Source organism: Chenopodium quinoa, unplaced genomic scaffold, assembly GCF_001683475.1.
Source record: "Chenopodium quinoa cultivar QQ74 unplaced genomic scaffold, ASM168347v1, whole genome shotgun sequence".
NCBI lineage: Eukaryota > Viridiplantae > Streptophyta > Magnoliopsida > Caryophyllales > Amaranthaceae > Chenopodium > Chenopodium quinoa.
Window position 1 is genome coordinate 182952 of NW_018743405.1, and position 15959 is coordinate 198910.

At 38.7% G+C, this 15959-nt stretch overlaps 2 long non-coding RNA genes across 3 annotated transcripts; one reads left to right on the forward strand and one right to left on the reverse strand.

Moving 5' to 3' along the window:
- The first annotated feature begins 3437 nt into the window (after positions 1-3437).
- LOC110738927 lies at positions 3438-4639 on the forward strand. The gene is made up of 2 exons (XR_002514674.1): positions 3438-3916; positions 4405-4639. It is a non-coding gene; the product is annotated as an uncharacterized LOC110738927 (long non-coding RNA).
- A 2204-nt stretch (positions 4640-6843) lies between these two features.
- LOC110738957 lies at positions 6844-10130 on the reverse strand. 2 transcript variants are annotated; one of them, XR_002514685.1, is made up of 3 exons: positions 9722-10130; positions 8927-9196; positions 6844-7517 (listed from the first exon to the last, which is right to left on the reverse strand). It is a non-coding gene; the product is annotated as an uncharacterized LOC110738957 (long non-coding RNA). The 2 variants fall into 2 exon arrangements; XR_002514684.1 differs by having other exon boundaries at positions 6844-7289; positions 9722-10128.
- Between the last annotated feature and the right edge of the window lie 5829 nt (positions 10131-15959).

A 15959-nucleotide genomic window follows, 5' to 3' on the forward strand; every position in this document is an offset into this window, starting at 1 on the left:
CCATACATCTAGGCGGCCCCGCCTGGGTTTTTGAAGAAGTGGCCGGCTGCTTCTCAGCCGCCACTGTTTTCCTGGAAGACCCAGGAGAGCTTGCAACAGTCGTTCTCCGGGCCTTGGGGTCCGGCTGTTGCGAGGAAGAAGCCCTTGGAGTGCCAGACTGAAAACAAAAAGAGTTAGTATATGCATAATACAACTTAAAGGGGAAGAGTTTTCAAAGCTTACCAAGGGTGCCTCCTTGCTGGGGGAGTCGGCGTACGACTGCTTCATTAGCGAAACCCGCAGCATGGCCGCCGCAGTCTTAGATGCTGTTATTTTACTCATGGCGTCGGCTGAAAGAAATAAACAGCAAAGTTAGTAAAAATCCCAAGTAAACAAGGCGTGAGAAAACAGAGTATTCGTCAGGCCGGCTACCTCTAGAGCACCGACTGCCGAGGCCACAGGCGGCCAAGAAGTACTCATCATAGAGCCACTTGAAGCTCGGGACGCAGTGTAGGGGTACTTGCTCTCGTACCCCTGAAGTAGAGTTCACCCTAGTCTCTACTTTGAAGAGTCCTTTGTCTAGGATCTCTCTTTTAGCCTTAGGGGGAACAGGCGGCATGCTGCGGCCGCCTGCAAGAAGAGGCGGATCCCTGTTCCACTTGTTAAAACGTTTGTTCAGCTCCGTGTCTGAACTCTCGATAATAAGGAAGGTGTTCCGCCAATCCTTCCATTTGTTTGCCTTACCTCTCGTCATGAGGTAACCCCTGTGGCTTGTTAGTTGATACCAGCCGGTACCTCCCGACTTAGGGGTCCGGCTGAGATAGTTCATGTGGGCGAAAGCCTCAAAACTTGGCTCCACCCCGTTCAGTTCGCACCCGGCCACATAGCCGAGTACGTTTACCCAAGAGTTGGGGGCTAACTGCCATAACCCCAGATCATACCCATCTAAAATCCGCTGAACAGCCGGATGTAATGGGAAGCGCAGACCAGCTTTGATGGTCGCCACATAGCAGCCAAAACAGCCGTCACCATAGCTGGTACCAGCCGGCCAGACGACAGTATCTTCTGGATCCGGCACAAACAGTAAATACTCCGGGCCCATTTTGTGGTTAGCAATAAAGCTCGCCACGTTGTCTCGCATGGTTGCGATCCGGCCCCGGGGCACCCTGCAGTAGTAGGGGGTGTTTTCCTCTCTGTAAGAGGCGGACGGCTCTGCCCAATTATCCCCCTTCTCCACTGCATGGGAACTTCTCGCCTCTTGTAGGCGGTTATGTTTTTCTTCTGAGTCAGAAGAACTATGGTCAGAAGAACTATGGTCAGAAGAGCTGGAATCGGACTCGTCCCCTGACGAGTCCGAAGAGGACGACGCCTCCCCTCTCCTAGAGGGGCCCGCCTCCTCTCCCTTAGAAGGAGCAGAAGGTAAATTAGACATGTCCACGGTTAGATGAGAAGGGAACACCTTGGTCCCTCTCTCAGAACTGTCAGCTTGACAGTCGCCTCGTTCCACATCTGGCGCCTGGTCAGATGTTTCGCTAAGGAGTACCCTTTGGGAGGAGCCGTCTGAGTTTGATATTCTAGCAGTCTTTTTTGTTCTGGCCATCACGTTCTGCATAGACACAGATTCAGTCGGACTTTGTATAAAGGGCAAAGATGGGTCCAGAAAAGGGCAGGCGGCACTCCTAGTCCTAGATTCAGCCGTCCCCGGTGACCGGCTGATCACTAACTTAGGGCGTGTCGTGTGCTTCCATGGTGCCATTTCAAAAAATAAAAAGAAAATTAAGAGTAAGAGAACTGAGTTACCTGAACGGATGACAGTTGATGAAGTCCTGAAAGTTCGGGTCAGTCGGCTTGTCAGAACAGGCGGTAGGCAGAAAAAGTCCGAAAATGTCAGAGCAAGTTCAGGGGTCCGAATGTTCTCGCAAAAATTCTCAAATGTGAAAATGACCGAAGTCAGCACTTCCTTTTATAGGCAAAATGAGAAGGCGAAGGGTCGCTTCCGAATTCAAATTTGGGCGGGAGAGTCTCCCGGCCGTCTGCAAGGTGACACCTGTAACGGGCCGTCGCCTGTCACCGTGCGACACCTGTCACAGGCGACACGTGACCAGTCGCGTGCCACCTGTGAGGGGCAAATGATTAGGGGATTTTTATCCACCAAGCGCCGTTTGACAAGTGGACCAACCAGGTTCCGCCACGCGTCCTCCACGGACCACTTAAGACACGCCACGTGTCCACCCATGCCAAATGGGACAACCGGCCATCAAGGCCCATTTCAGTCTAGAAGCCCGATCGGCCCTAGGTTTACCTTAAACCTAGAGAGTTGCACGCTTCCCAAGGCTATAAATACTCGATTAATCCTCATTAATCAAGGGACCGAATAATTAACGGAACAGAGGAGAAACATTACGGAACACACTAATAACCGGCTGATCTCGCTAGCAAAGCAGATTACCTACATTAAATACTCTCACCTAGAGAGACCTTATTACTTTAATTTCTGTATTAATTACTCCTTAACCAGGTACTAACTTGACCGTTGGAGGCGGAGCTCTCAGGAGTCTCCGTTATTTTGCAGGTACAGGCGTCCGGTTCCAGTCTCGGAATTGTAACTCTCCCGCAGGACATCAGAAAACCCCGAAACAAACTCCATATGGTTCTAAACCACGAAAAGAGGATCGGGGATGATAGTACGAAGTGAGTCATGGAGTCACATTCGCCCGTATTGGCCTCTGCTCGATTCTTATAGTGAAAAGTGATTCCTGCGATCTCAAAGGCATACAAACAAAATATTCAATTCGCTCCAAACTATTATTAGGCTAAATTGGTTTAATATTAATGCAACATATTATTCTAAAATATTGTTATCACTTGATTAAACAACAAGATTAAAAGGAACCTAAACCGATTGTCCAAATTATCTTATTAGGCGTGATTTTTAATTACATATTCCCTTTAAACATGCAATGTGGTAATCAATAAATAATAATAGAATAAACATTAATATTGGAAGCAATTTAACAATAATAATGTGAGTCAAATCAAATATAAAATAACATAATCATGATACTAGCAATAAGAAAATAAAATAAGAGTAATTAAATTAATTAATTACTCAAATTCCGCGCGTTCCTTTAAATTGCTAAATCATGAATAAATTGTTAGTAACTTCAATAAAAATATAAAGCAAATTGAAACAATTAAATTAAATAAAAAGTAGAGTTGATTTGGTCCAAACCCTCAGTTAATTCTACCTTTCATGCCTTGGTTTAAGTATAGAACTTTGGGTTAAGTATAAACTCCTTGGAGTGCTTAAGGGAAGAATGGTGTAATTACACTACTACAAAAATAGCCAAAGAGACCTAAGATAAGAGACCGCTTTATTAAATAACGGGTCTCTTTGTTTCAAGAGACCTAATATTAAAAACAACTGGTCTCTTTGATACAATCTTAGGGAGGTGGAAATTAAGAAAGACCATTTATCAAAGATAATCGGTCTCTCTTGATTTTTTCAATTTTAATATAAAATTGGAGAGACCAGTTTTCTTAAAAAAGCGGTCTCTGGACCTTACACCTTAGACCGCCTATTTAAGTTTGGCAGTCTCTTGCTTTTTTTTTTCCAGCTTTCACGCACTTTTATTTTCTTTTCTATCACATTATCTTTAATCCCCTTTACCCCAACGGCCCAACCCACTCCTTAAAAACCTTAGCTTGCTTCTTATATCCACTATGTCTATTCCACTTCTTCCGCAACCACCTCTTATCTTTGCACTTCCATTACTCTCACTCACACTCCTTCATCCATTTTTTCTCCTCATCTCAACCCCTTTACCACCAACAACTTCGTCGCATATATCATCGCTTGTCGCACGGTAGCAGCGTTTGCAATCAGCTTGTCATTCCCTTGCTCTGAACATTCAGTACTCTCTCTTTGGGTTCAAAGGTTTGTCTCTCTCCCCCCTCTTCATCTTTTATATCTTTTCTGTAATTATTTTCTGAATGAATTGATTTTCGATTTTCGATTTGTGGGTAATTTTTTCTTCTGTAATTTATTTGGTGAGTTGGTTTTGAAGTTTGAAAATTTATTTTTTTGAGCAAACTCAATTTTCACATTTTTAGCAAACTACCAAACGGAAGAGTATATTGAAAGTGAAAGCCATATCTCATTTCAAAATTTATTTTATTTATCTCATCAATTAAAGATGACTCATTTCAGCGAATTTGTTTAATTTCTTTTATTTTTCGCAAGTTATAAATGATTTTTATCAATTCAATTGGGGTAGAGTAGTTTTTTTAGGGTACTCCGTCATCTATATTGTGGATTTTTTAGTTTTCTTTTGAAATTCTAGATTTGGATGTTTTTTTTAGGTGGAGGTAATTGTTATCTACAATTTTATTTTGGTTAAGCTAACTTTTATATGTTAATTGCAGCTTATTATAATCATATCGTTCAGTTCATATTCGAAGCTAAAGACGAAGATCTACACGAATCGGTTGTTAAAGTTCGCGATGAAGAAGATTAATGTTTTTTTTTATATAATTATCTGGGTTTCGCATAATTTGTACTCTGTACCATGTACAATATAATTAAGATGGTAATTTTACAATACATGTATAAAAATAAATTGGTTATTTTGATGAATTGTAATTTAAAATTTTTAAATTACGTTTTGAAATCAAATAAATAAGCTATTTTTTTTTATTTGTGAATGACACCGAGAGAACTATGAAGTGATAAAAGTGGTCTCTCTTTTTAAAAAACAAAGGCCTGTGAAGTAAGAAAAGCGGTCTCAGTTGTCTCAAAAAAAGACTGCCTAACATCAATAACTGGTCTTAGTTTTCTCTTTCTAGAGACCGCCTTTCAGCAATGGGAGGTCTTAGTATTTTCATTCTAGAGACCGCTTTTATTAAAGCGGTCTCTTAGCCAAAGAGACCACTTAGCTAGAGACCGCCTCTAAAGCAGTTTCTTTGGCCCTTTTGGACGGGTCTCTTTGGCCTTTTTTGTAGTAGTGTTAGAAATATTGATTTAAGGCTTAGAATATAAGAGAGAAATAAGAGAATGATTTTTGGTGTAAAAGAGAGGAAGAGAGAATGATTTGATGATCAAGATTGTTGATTATTGAAAAAGGGGTGATATGACATCTATTTATAAGGAAAAAAGAGGGTCGAAGAATCAAGAAAAGATCGAGTTCGAATCGGATTAAAACTCTTGCGATAGACAACAGTTTTTGCGGTTTTTGTTTTTATCATATCTTTTGATCAAGAAATCGGAACAAGATGAATAAGATATCATTGGAAATCTATTGAAGTCTAATTTCTAACTCAATTAGAAACAGATTAAAATATTTTATAAAATAAAATATATGGCCGAAATAGTGAGACGGTGTCAGTTTTGGATAAAGTTTGATATTTTATTCATATCTCTTCCGTTATACCTCGGAATTGATATTATAATATATCAATGGAAAGATAATTCCAAGGGCTATCCAACAAGTAAAATTTAGATAAAAAATATGTGCCACGAAAATATTATCTGTCTATCTTTGAACGTCTTTCAATTCGAATATAGGACTTTTAAAAAAAGGAGTTTTATTCTATTTCAAACTCTTTAATCTTATCTTTTTAAATGATAATTAGGATCTTTTAGAAACTTATAGAAGCTTCCAATTAATCCTAATTGGTTTAGGAATTGGATTAAATAATTTGGATCTTCTACATGATCATTGGGTCGTAGGTAAGGTGGGCTTAGGTTCGATTTGGGCTCAATTTAATATTTTGGCCATAACTTATTCGTTATAACTCGGATTTGGTCGTATAATATATCGTTGGAAAGCTCTTTTAAAGCCCCATCAAATTATTCAATCAATGGACCCATATTATGGACCAAAATAAACTGGATTGAATGTTTTTATAAAAAGGACACAAAATGAATGATTTTAAAGGACACGAAATGAATTATTTTGGGTTTAAAGGCACGAAAAGAGGAAAATAAGTTATGGTTTGGGGAAATTGTCTAGGAATTGGGTTGGTTTATGAAATGGAAACATGGATTTAAGCACTCCAAGATCAAATACTCAACCCGACCAATAATGGCGGTGAAAGGTTGTTCATCATCGGGCTTGGTTTTGGAGAGACATTTTTAGCTGTCTACACCTCCTCATGCCGAAAAAAGAGCAAAACGAACATTAAGACTCTTGGCTTCCCAGTATGTATTTTTAGACAACGACTTGCATATAAGGGTACATAAGGGTCGAGCTCTCTTATGTTTAGGGAAAAAGGATGCTCAAAGAGCTATGAGGATAGTCCACGAAGGTATTTGTGGAACCCATGTTAATGGAAAAATGCTAGTCCAAAAGATAATGCGAGAAGGATACTATTGGACTGCCATGAATAGGGATTGTGATCAATATGTCACTAGTGGAAAAAAGACCATCCGTAACGGGCAAAAAGGTCCCATTTGTAACGGGCAGCGTCCGTTACGTATGCAGCTGTTACGGATGCCATTGTTATTCATAACGGGCACCGTCCATTACAAATAATAACTTATTCATAAAGGGAAACTGAAACGCCCGTTATGAATAATGGGTTATTTGTAACGGGCGTTTCAGGTGCCCGTTACGAATAAGCTGTTATTTTAATACAATAAGTCATTATTCGTAACGGGCACTTGAAACGCCTGTTACGAATAACCCATTATTCGTAACAGGAACTTGCTATGCTCGTTAGGAATAAGTACATATTCATAACGGGCGCTTACAATACCCGTTACGAATAATCTTCGAATAAGACAAAAAATTAGGGGCATTTGTAACTGGCATTTCAAGTGCTAGTTACAAATACCCCTATTCTTCTTTCTATTTACCACCCAAATTATTATAATAATTTATAACAAACCCAAATATTTCATGCCACAAACATATTATCAAACATAACATATACACCAAATCCAATTTTATATGCTAATTATAAACTCTACTATTGAGAAGTCCAAAATGCTATTGATTACATAATTTAGTAAGGAAATACATTATAAGCACAAACAGTAGCAGGCCAGTAGTAACGGCAGCAATCAAGAGCATTGTCACCCCTTTCTTCTCTCTCGTTAACTTCCTGAAGATTCTGTTCACCAGGATCACTCTCAGTTCTAACAGCAGGCTGACATTTATGAACATTTGCAGCCTCATACTCGTTCACAGAGATTGTGACATCTAAAACTTCTGTTTGCAGCTTGCTGGCCTCTTCTTTTTCTATCTCATCCCGGAACATATCAATTTATGTATCAGTGAACACAAATGATTCAATTCTGGACTTTAAACCTTCAATTTTTGCATCATGCAAAAGAATTAGTTCAAATAAGTAAATAAATGTATCCCACATTGTTACAAAGCCTCTACGTAAATTATGAGTGTTTGAGAGTCTTCGGATTTTTTTTTAGAAATTGGCATATTGGTATCACATGACTAAAATGATATTTACAAGGGACTAGCATTTATCATCTAGAGCATCTCTAACTTCTGAAAATTTTGCAGAATCCAATTCTTGAGCTGCAGTAACAGCCAAAATTAGAACCACTGAAAGTATAAATTTATGTCTAGGCATTTTCGAAGTCAACAGTTTTAACAAGTTAAGTTGGAGGCAATAACTGAATGCAAACAATTAACTCAACTGTGGTTACATTTGAAATTACTTAAAGTAATAAACAGATAATGACAACACATAATTGCTAGTACATGTGATAATTCTTGTATTATTTATAATAAAACTCATGTAATTATTTGTACTCTAAAGTTTTCCCAAATTATGGAGGCTAAGTAAATGTTAACATGTACAATTGAAGTCAATGACATAACTCACACCAACCATATATTATGTTGTTATAGAAAATTCTTAATGACTATATAATATAAAATATAGCTATTAGCACAAAATGGCACTTTATTTTTGGAAATAATGATGATATTTTTCAAAACAATAATAAAAAATAATACACCTTAATTAAGTTAGTTCGTGGAATTTTATATGATTAGAAAGGTTGATGATTGACTTAGTTTTGGATTTGTTGTATTTTTCAATTTAGCACTCTCTGAATTCTAACTTCACATACTCCAATAAATAATAGCAAAAATGAAGATGAAATCAGATCAATAACACTATATACAGGGGAGAACAGAGATTAGATATCATTACACAAATTACATCTATGTACAACACAACAAACACAATTACAAGCTTACAACTAGAAAAGACTAGGCTTTTCAAGCATACTATTCCCTGCCAAAATTCACTAGATTAGCTCTAGAAAATTTAGACTAAAACAAGCACATTCACAGCACTAAGTACTTAATTGACGATCACAAAATTATCCTTTCCAACAAACCTTAGTTCCACGAGTTATATGACTTTGATCAATATGCTTGCATTACTTACACTAACAAATAATTTGGGGCCAAATGGGGTAATTTAACACTTCAGGAACCAATTGAGCCAACATTCAAATTTCTCTAGTCCCAAATAACAGACAAATTCCACTTGTATGTTGCTCCTAAGCCGACATCAACTTACATCCCTTCACAAACTGTATATAGGAGCTGCTGTGATCACTATAATTTTATATTTCTTCCAACTAAATGGTCAACAATGTATGAGAAGAGAGCCTCTTAAATGGCATTTCATGTTTTCAGTATTAAACAGTGTATATAATACACAAGTATATGGTAAATTCTTATATAATCAAATATGAATGCTAAAATATACCGAAACACACAATTCCACAAGTTCATCAAACAAATAAGAAAAAGTGCTCAATGACAACAATTGACATTCACTTAATTAAGCTATTTAACACAAAGCAATGATTTTTTCAGCAAAACAAGGAAAATTAACTAGTTATATAATATTTTCCAAAAAACTAAAAATTGAGTAAATATAAACAAATCATCATCCCCAACCTTACCAATAACCGGTGCCCTGCCTCCTAACCGAATGTGCGAAATCGCCACATTGAACACCGGTCCACCGCGAGCCCGCCCGATTTCAGGTGGATTCCATTGCATCATTTTCCACCCTGAGATATATCAGGGTCCATTTAATGCTCTAGAACTCTCACACTTGGTAGAAATTCCTTTTGAACTGCTCCAAAGTAGCATATCAATGGCGGGTCTAAGTAAGGGAAATCCATCCCATCATCGAAATTCTCTGTCCACCATTGAAGGAGTAGTAAGGTCTGCAAAATCCAAATTAAAACGGTTAGTGTCAACTATTAAGCTAGGTTTATGATTTTTCAGCATGGGAAGACCGAAATTTAAAGAAGTTCAAGGACAAATTTGAAACCCTAACCATCAATAATTAATTATTTTTACCCAAATTACTCACAAATTATCTCATTTATCTATAAAATTAATGAATAACCTAACTTGTGAAAAATTGAAGACAAACATCAACGAAAACGTTAAAATATATATGTATATATTTTTGAAAAAAACCTTTTTCGAACAAACATTAGTAATTTGTGAGCTCAGAAACACAGATCTATATAATTTTAAGAAATACTAACAATTAAATGTTGTAAAAGTACAGTAATTTGTGGTGCTGTATGTAGTTAATAAAGGCACAATTTCAATGGAGAAATTTGAATTAAAATAAAAATCAAAAAACCATTAGTTTTGAAAAACATGAAATTGTAAATTTGAGCAAAAAAAAAACTCAAAAACATGAAATAATTTGAAGAGAAGATGAAAAATGCACGAACCTTTAGGGAAAATCATTTTGAAAAGAGGAAGATGAGAGGTGGGTTTGTAATGGTCGAACCGCAGTGGGTTTTCGAGCAACGGTAGACCAAACGGACCTTCACCAAGAGTTTCGTCACCGCCGGTTACACCTCCGCCCAAAAATGACGCCGCTTGAGAGCTTTTGTATGAAGCAGCCGGTCAAGTTGCTCATTTCAAGATAAACGCAATCGTTGCTCAAGTTAACCACCAAAACAACAACCAACAGAACATAGGTCTTCTCGTTGCTCCTCGAAATGAGAGGGCCTGAGTTTGAAATGAGAGAAATAGGTGAATGATGGGGAGGAGAAAGAGAGGGAGTGAGGGACTCATGAGAGAGAAAGAGGTGAAACCCTAAAAAGCCAAGTGTTGGGCTGCTCTCATCAGTTGGGCCAAGTTTGGGCATTTATGTGTAATATAGTATTCGTAACAGGAAAAATAGTGTCCGTTACGAATACTTATTTATTCGTAACGGGCATTAATTTTTCCGTTACGAATACTTATTTATTCGTAATGGGCACCAATTTGTCCGTTACAAATACATACGTATTCGTAACGAACACTATTTTGCCCGTTATGAATATCTTAATTGTAACGAGAAAAGCTTTGCCCGTTACAAATAGCCTGTTACGAATGATATTTTTTCCACTAGTGTGTGAAAAGATGCCCTAAATGCCAAATCTACGCCAATTTACAATATGTTCCTCCATCTCTATTTTACACCTACACTTCACCATGGCCATTCTCTACATGGGGAATAGATATTATTGGTAAAATTACACCTCCAGGAACAGGAGGTCATGAATACATCCTAGTAGCAATCGATTACTTCACGAAGTGGGTTGAAGCACAATCATATGCTAAACTCACATCAAAACATGTAGCACTCTTTATCGAAAGGAATATAATTTAACTATATGAAGTCTCACATGAAATAATAAGTGACAATGGAACTCACTTTCAAGCTGAGTGTGAAGAATTGTTACAAAAATAAGGCATTCAACACCATCATTCTTCTCCTTAATGACCTCAAGTAAACGGAGCAGTTAAAGCAGCTAATAAAAATCTAAAGACATATCATCGAGAAAATGAGAGAAAATTACAAGGATTGGCCTAAGAAGCTCCATTTCGCACTTTGGGGTTATCGTACGTCAATTCGCACATCAAAAGGAAATACGCCATTTTCCTTAGTTTATGAAATGGATGGCGTACAACCTGTAGAGCTTGAGATACCATCTCTACGCATTGCACTAGAAAGCAAACTTGATGAAGTCGAATGGACTACAACGAGATATGAAGAGCTAATTCTACTTGATGAAAAGCGACTAGAAGCTCTACATCATACTCAATGCTATCAAACTCGTATGGCTAGACATTTTAATAAGAACGTCAAGACAAGAAACATCAATGTAGGATACTTGGTGTTAAAAGCATAAAGAAAAAATGTTTTGGATCCAATAGGAAAATTTAGGCCTAATTGGTCCGGACCTTATATTGTCAAAACAATCCTATCAGGAGGTGCAGCAAAATTAACTGATTTGAATGACAATGAGTTCTCAAACATGACAAATCTTGACCAACTTAAAAAGTACTACCCATAATTACTTGAGTAGGGTACTCAAGAGAGCTACGTTTGCCCTGATTCCTTAGGAAAGGATACGTAAGAAACCCTTTACGGGTGCGGCCAATTTAATTGGCGCAAACCTCGCATCCTAGATATAAAAAGAAATTCGACAGAAATTCAAAGAAACGTCAGCGTCACAAAAAAAATCCTGTCGCCGGCCTAAGTACAGCAGCGCTAGGCAACAACCACAAAGTAACGGCGCCGTACTTCTGGGAGTACCTGGGCATATTTCGGTATTTTCGGAAAATTTTCGACTTCCGTAGTCGAAAAGATTTCTGGAAAATTAAATTTTCTGTTTTTAATGCTTTAATAAATTAAATTTAAAGAAGGTGATTTAATCAAAAAGTTGAACTTTCATTAATAAAATAAAGAAAAAAAAATTATTGATGGAATTTAAATAAAGCTTAATAAAACATATTAACTTTAAATTTAAAACTAAGCCTAATAAATTAAAAGTTAAGCAATGCTTCAATCTTTCTTCTCTTTCTTTGCTCTCTTCCAATTTTTATCTGCATCTTCTTCATCGTCAATGGATTTAGCTAGTAGGCATCCTTTAGAGGACCTACATTCAATTTTAGCGTAAATAGTTTCTCCTTTAGCTAGGACTCCATGTTTCTTCTCTACCCAAACCTTCTTCTCTGAAGTGTCAGCTTTTCTTTTCCCTTTATCCTTTGTAGGGCTCTTCTTCTTAGGCATCATAGGTGTTTTGAATTCAATATTTTCACCCAGCATTCCTTAACAGGAATTACCTTGTCACCTAGAAGACTCTTCACATAAGTTTTACTCTGATATTTCTTCATGTCCTTTGAAGTTTCTTGAGAAGCCACCTCTTTACATCATTGGGCAGGGAAGGAGGAACTTTTTGAGTAATCACTTCCCATAAAGGTTTAACGCTCCAATATGCATCAAATTTTTCTACTTCTTGTGAAATAGGGAATTCATAGGGACAACGAAGATCCCTAGAAGGAATTGTTTGAAGTAGGCCGTACTGTCTTTTTACCCTGCAGGGATAATAAAAAGTCATCTTGGTAAAGCTTGGAAGACGACAGAAAGGTTTCTTGTTGACACCAACCATCTTCTCTATTTTCCACCAAGGGATGACCAACTTGATATCAAAGTTGCAAGAGACAAAGACTTTTTACCATTCGTGGCACCCCATCCTAGAGAAGCGTTTCTTTCTTCTCACAAAGTAATTTGGAGTATATTCTTCAACATTGTCGTGAGGACTAATTAATTCTAGTCCTCCATTAGCCACATCTGCAAAATTTCAATGCAAATAAATTAATATTACTATACAAAAATATGTTTTTGATTTCTGTAAGTAAAAATATTATTTTTCTACCTGTAATAAAATTGGAGAACCCCGAAAAGGTGCTTTTAGATTTCTCTTCATTTCATCAAGACTAAGCATAGTCTCTCCAACAATTAATGGCATTGGATTTCTTCTAGATTCGATTTGCTCCAAAACAGTTGATATAATTGGTTGGCCCTCATTAGTTCTACCACTAGTGAGAAGATATTGGTTAAGCATGGAAACAAGAAAAACCCTTCTTCTATAAACATGAAAGGATTCAGAATAAGGTCTATCAAAGTTATGGCGTGCAAATTCTTTTAAATTAACTATGCTACCATCTACAATATTTGTTAGATCTTTGTCTCTTAAATTAAAGAAGCGCTCATAATCTTTATAATAATATTCATTTATTCTAGGGATTACCGCAAGATCTAATGAAGGGAAGCCTAAGATAGTAATGAATTCATCCGGTAAAGGGCTAATTTCATCACACCCTAGTCTAAAACAATGGGTATCTGTGTCCCAATATTCTAAGGCAGTATGAATAAAGTATATATCAAGATCTACCCCCTTAACACCATAGATACCCCCCATATGAAAAAAGTCTAGTTCTTTTCTCTCTTTAACAGTTAAAGACCGACACCATTCACGTGTGAAGTTGGTAAAACTCTTAGTAACTAAAGACATGATTATTTTTTTCAAAACCTAAAATTATGTTTAATCTGCTGAAATTCGGCTTACCAGGGGGCTATTTATACCTAACATCGGCATTTCAATCCGGAAAGGATTCAGAGTCAGCGCTTTTCAGCGCCAAACAACGATTCTGTCGTCTGGCGCCAATCGCCAGCAGCAGCGCGTGGCGCCAACGCAAAACGCGTGGCGCCACGTGGCGTCGATGTGTCTTATTAGCGAGCTATTCAAAAACTGCATTTTTTGGCGTTGATTCGAACCTGAACAATGGCTTTACGATTTTATCCCTTCTTATACCCTTATAAATTAATTTCATATATTAATTTTGTTTTTTTTTTTTCCTTTTTCGGATTTTATCCAGACTTAATTTTAAGTTTGTTGTAAGTCCAATTTTTAATTTTCATTTTTTCTTTTTGAGGGACAAAGTAGGATACCCTCAATCGATAATAAAAATAACGGAATTTTTGCGCAAAATTATTAATTATCACAATTCTTTGCACACACAAACATGCACATAAAAATGAAAAATAAATGCTAAATAAATAAAGTCATAATATATATATATATAATAATATGTATATACAAATATGTCTAATAAATTAATCAATTAGGCAAAGTTCTATACAAGTCAAAATAAAAAACACAGGTACAAACTGCGGCGCTGGAGGACGCAGGTGATGAAAGACGCCCATCATATCATAGAACTGCATTGTGCGAGGAGTATGCTCTCCACCAGATCCAGCTCTAGTCTCTCAAGGAGGAGGAAAACTCAGCACAGGACCCGTCCACCCAAGGTTGCCCTGATGAACCAGTAGAGGCTTAGAGGCTGAGGTTGCTGCGATGACGAGCCGACCTCGTACATCCCACCACCTCTAGGAGCCGAGCTAACCTCTCCCTGGCCTACCGACTCAGCACATGCGCCCTTAGATGAAGAGCCCGAGCCCTCCACCTCCTCAGCCCGGGCAGCCTCAGATCGACCACCCTGACCGACAGAACCAGTACGGTGACGTCTCGAGCTAGACCTCGCCGGCTCTCTCCGGACCTCAGGTCTCGTCCGGGTACGACAAGGAATGGGCTGACCCTACAAGAAGAAACCAAGTCAGAAACAATCAAAATAGAAGCATAACAATACAAAAATAAGGAGCAAAGGCTACCTCATGAACAGCGTCGTCGCGACGACACGTAGCTACATTCCAAATCCGGACGAGCTGGCTGTAAAAGGCATCTATACACCATCCCATCGCCGTGACCACCTCGCGCGAGAACTGTCAAAGAAATAAAGTCAGTAACAATGCATGACAGATATGAACAAATTGCAAGTAAATAAACTCACTCGAGTCTGTTGGCGAAGAATCGGTCGCTCCACAAAGCGCTGATCCTCAGGAGCCAGAGGAATCATCTCCTCAATAGGCCCGTATATCCCCTGGTAATGGATGGACATATGAGAGAGCACGAACTCAGTAGGCCCTGCCTTACAAAGCAAACAAAAGTCAGTAAAATATCACTTAGGGGCTACTTAGAAAAAGGTAAAGGATGAAAATCATACCGCCGCCTCCTCTGATAAAACAGGGGCCGGAGCTAACAATGGCAGCAGCTCCTCCTCATAGCAATGCCCTAGGATCACATGAGATCGCCAAGGGTTACCAACCCTCTCAGACATACTGAGCAGCCTTGCGTCATTTGAACATACGACGCGGTGGAGAAGCAAGAACGACAAACACGTCCAAGGAGTGTTGAATAGAAACCCTCTCTCCATGGTATGCCACCGCCCCATACGTCCCTAAGAAGTAGCGACGCTCTGCAGTGTATTGCACAGCTAACCCAGGGACAACCAAGCCATCCAAGGCCGGTACTACACATCAGGCTCCTACGAAGAATGCCTCTAAGATGAGAATCTAGCAAAATTAATACAAAAGTGTTCAACTATGCAAAAATCAAACCGAGAGGATCTGCTCCCGAACATGGGCGGTAGACATCCAAACGTGGCAGCCTCCCTAACAGGCGCTCACTGGAAACCCGCGTGGCGACGGTCTCGTCGGCGCAAGCGAAGGAAAGTTCTCGTAAAATTAGTTCTACAAAGGATAAAAAATATCAGCAAGTGGTAACAAAAGCTTAGAGCTAACTTTATGGGAGATAAAGTATACCTCTACAACTCTCCAGAAGCTGGACAGAGCGACGTTTCCCGTGAAGGACCGGTGTCGACACGAGTCTCGCAACGCCCGAACAAAATCAGCATTGGCCAAGCTGGCCCAGTCGTAAGTCCTGATCATGTGAAGATCACGGACTGCAGGTTGGTAGTAAATTACTGCACTCTACTACCCTTGTCAGGGGAAAACGTCCCTGACAACAAGATAAGCGCAAAGATGCGCACCCGCTGCTCTTGGGTGGTCGCATCATCCTCAAAAGCTGCCGCCAGAGTCGAGCGGTGAATACCCTTAGCACTGAACTGTGTTGACTCCACCTCAGCACGGACCCATCAGCTCATCAACCTCAGGAGAGTAGACGCTGATGTTGCTATCGAATGACAGCGCAATAGAACTAAACTCTAGTCCCGTAATGACACTGAAGTCAGTTGTGGTGACCATCATCTCACCCCAAGGAAAGTGGAAAGTGT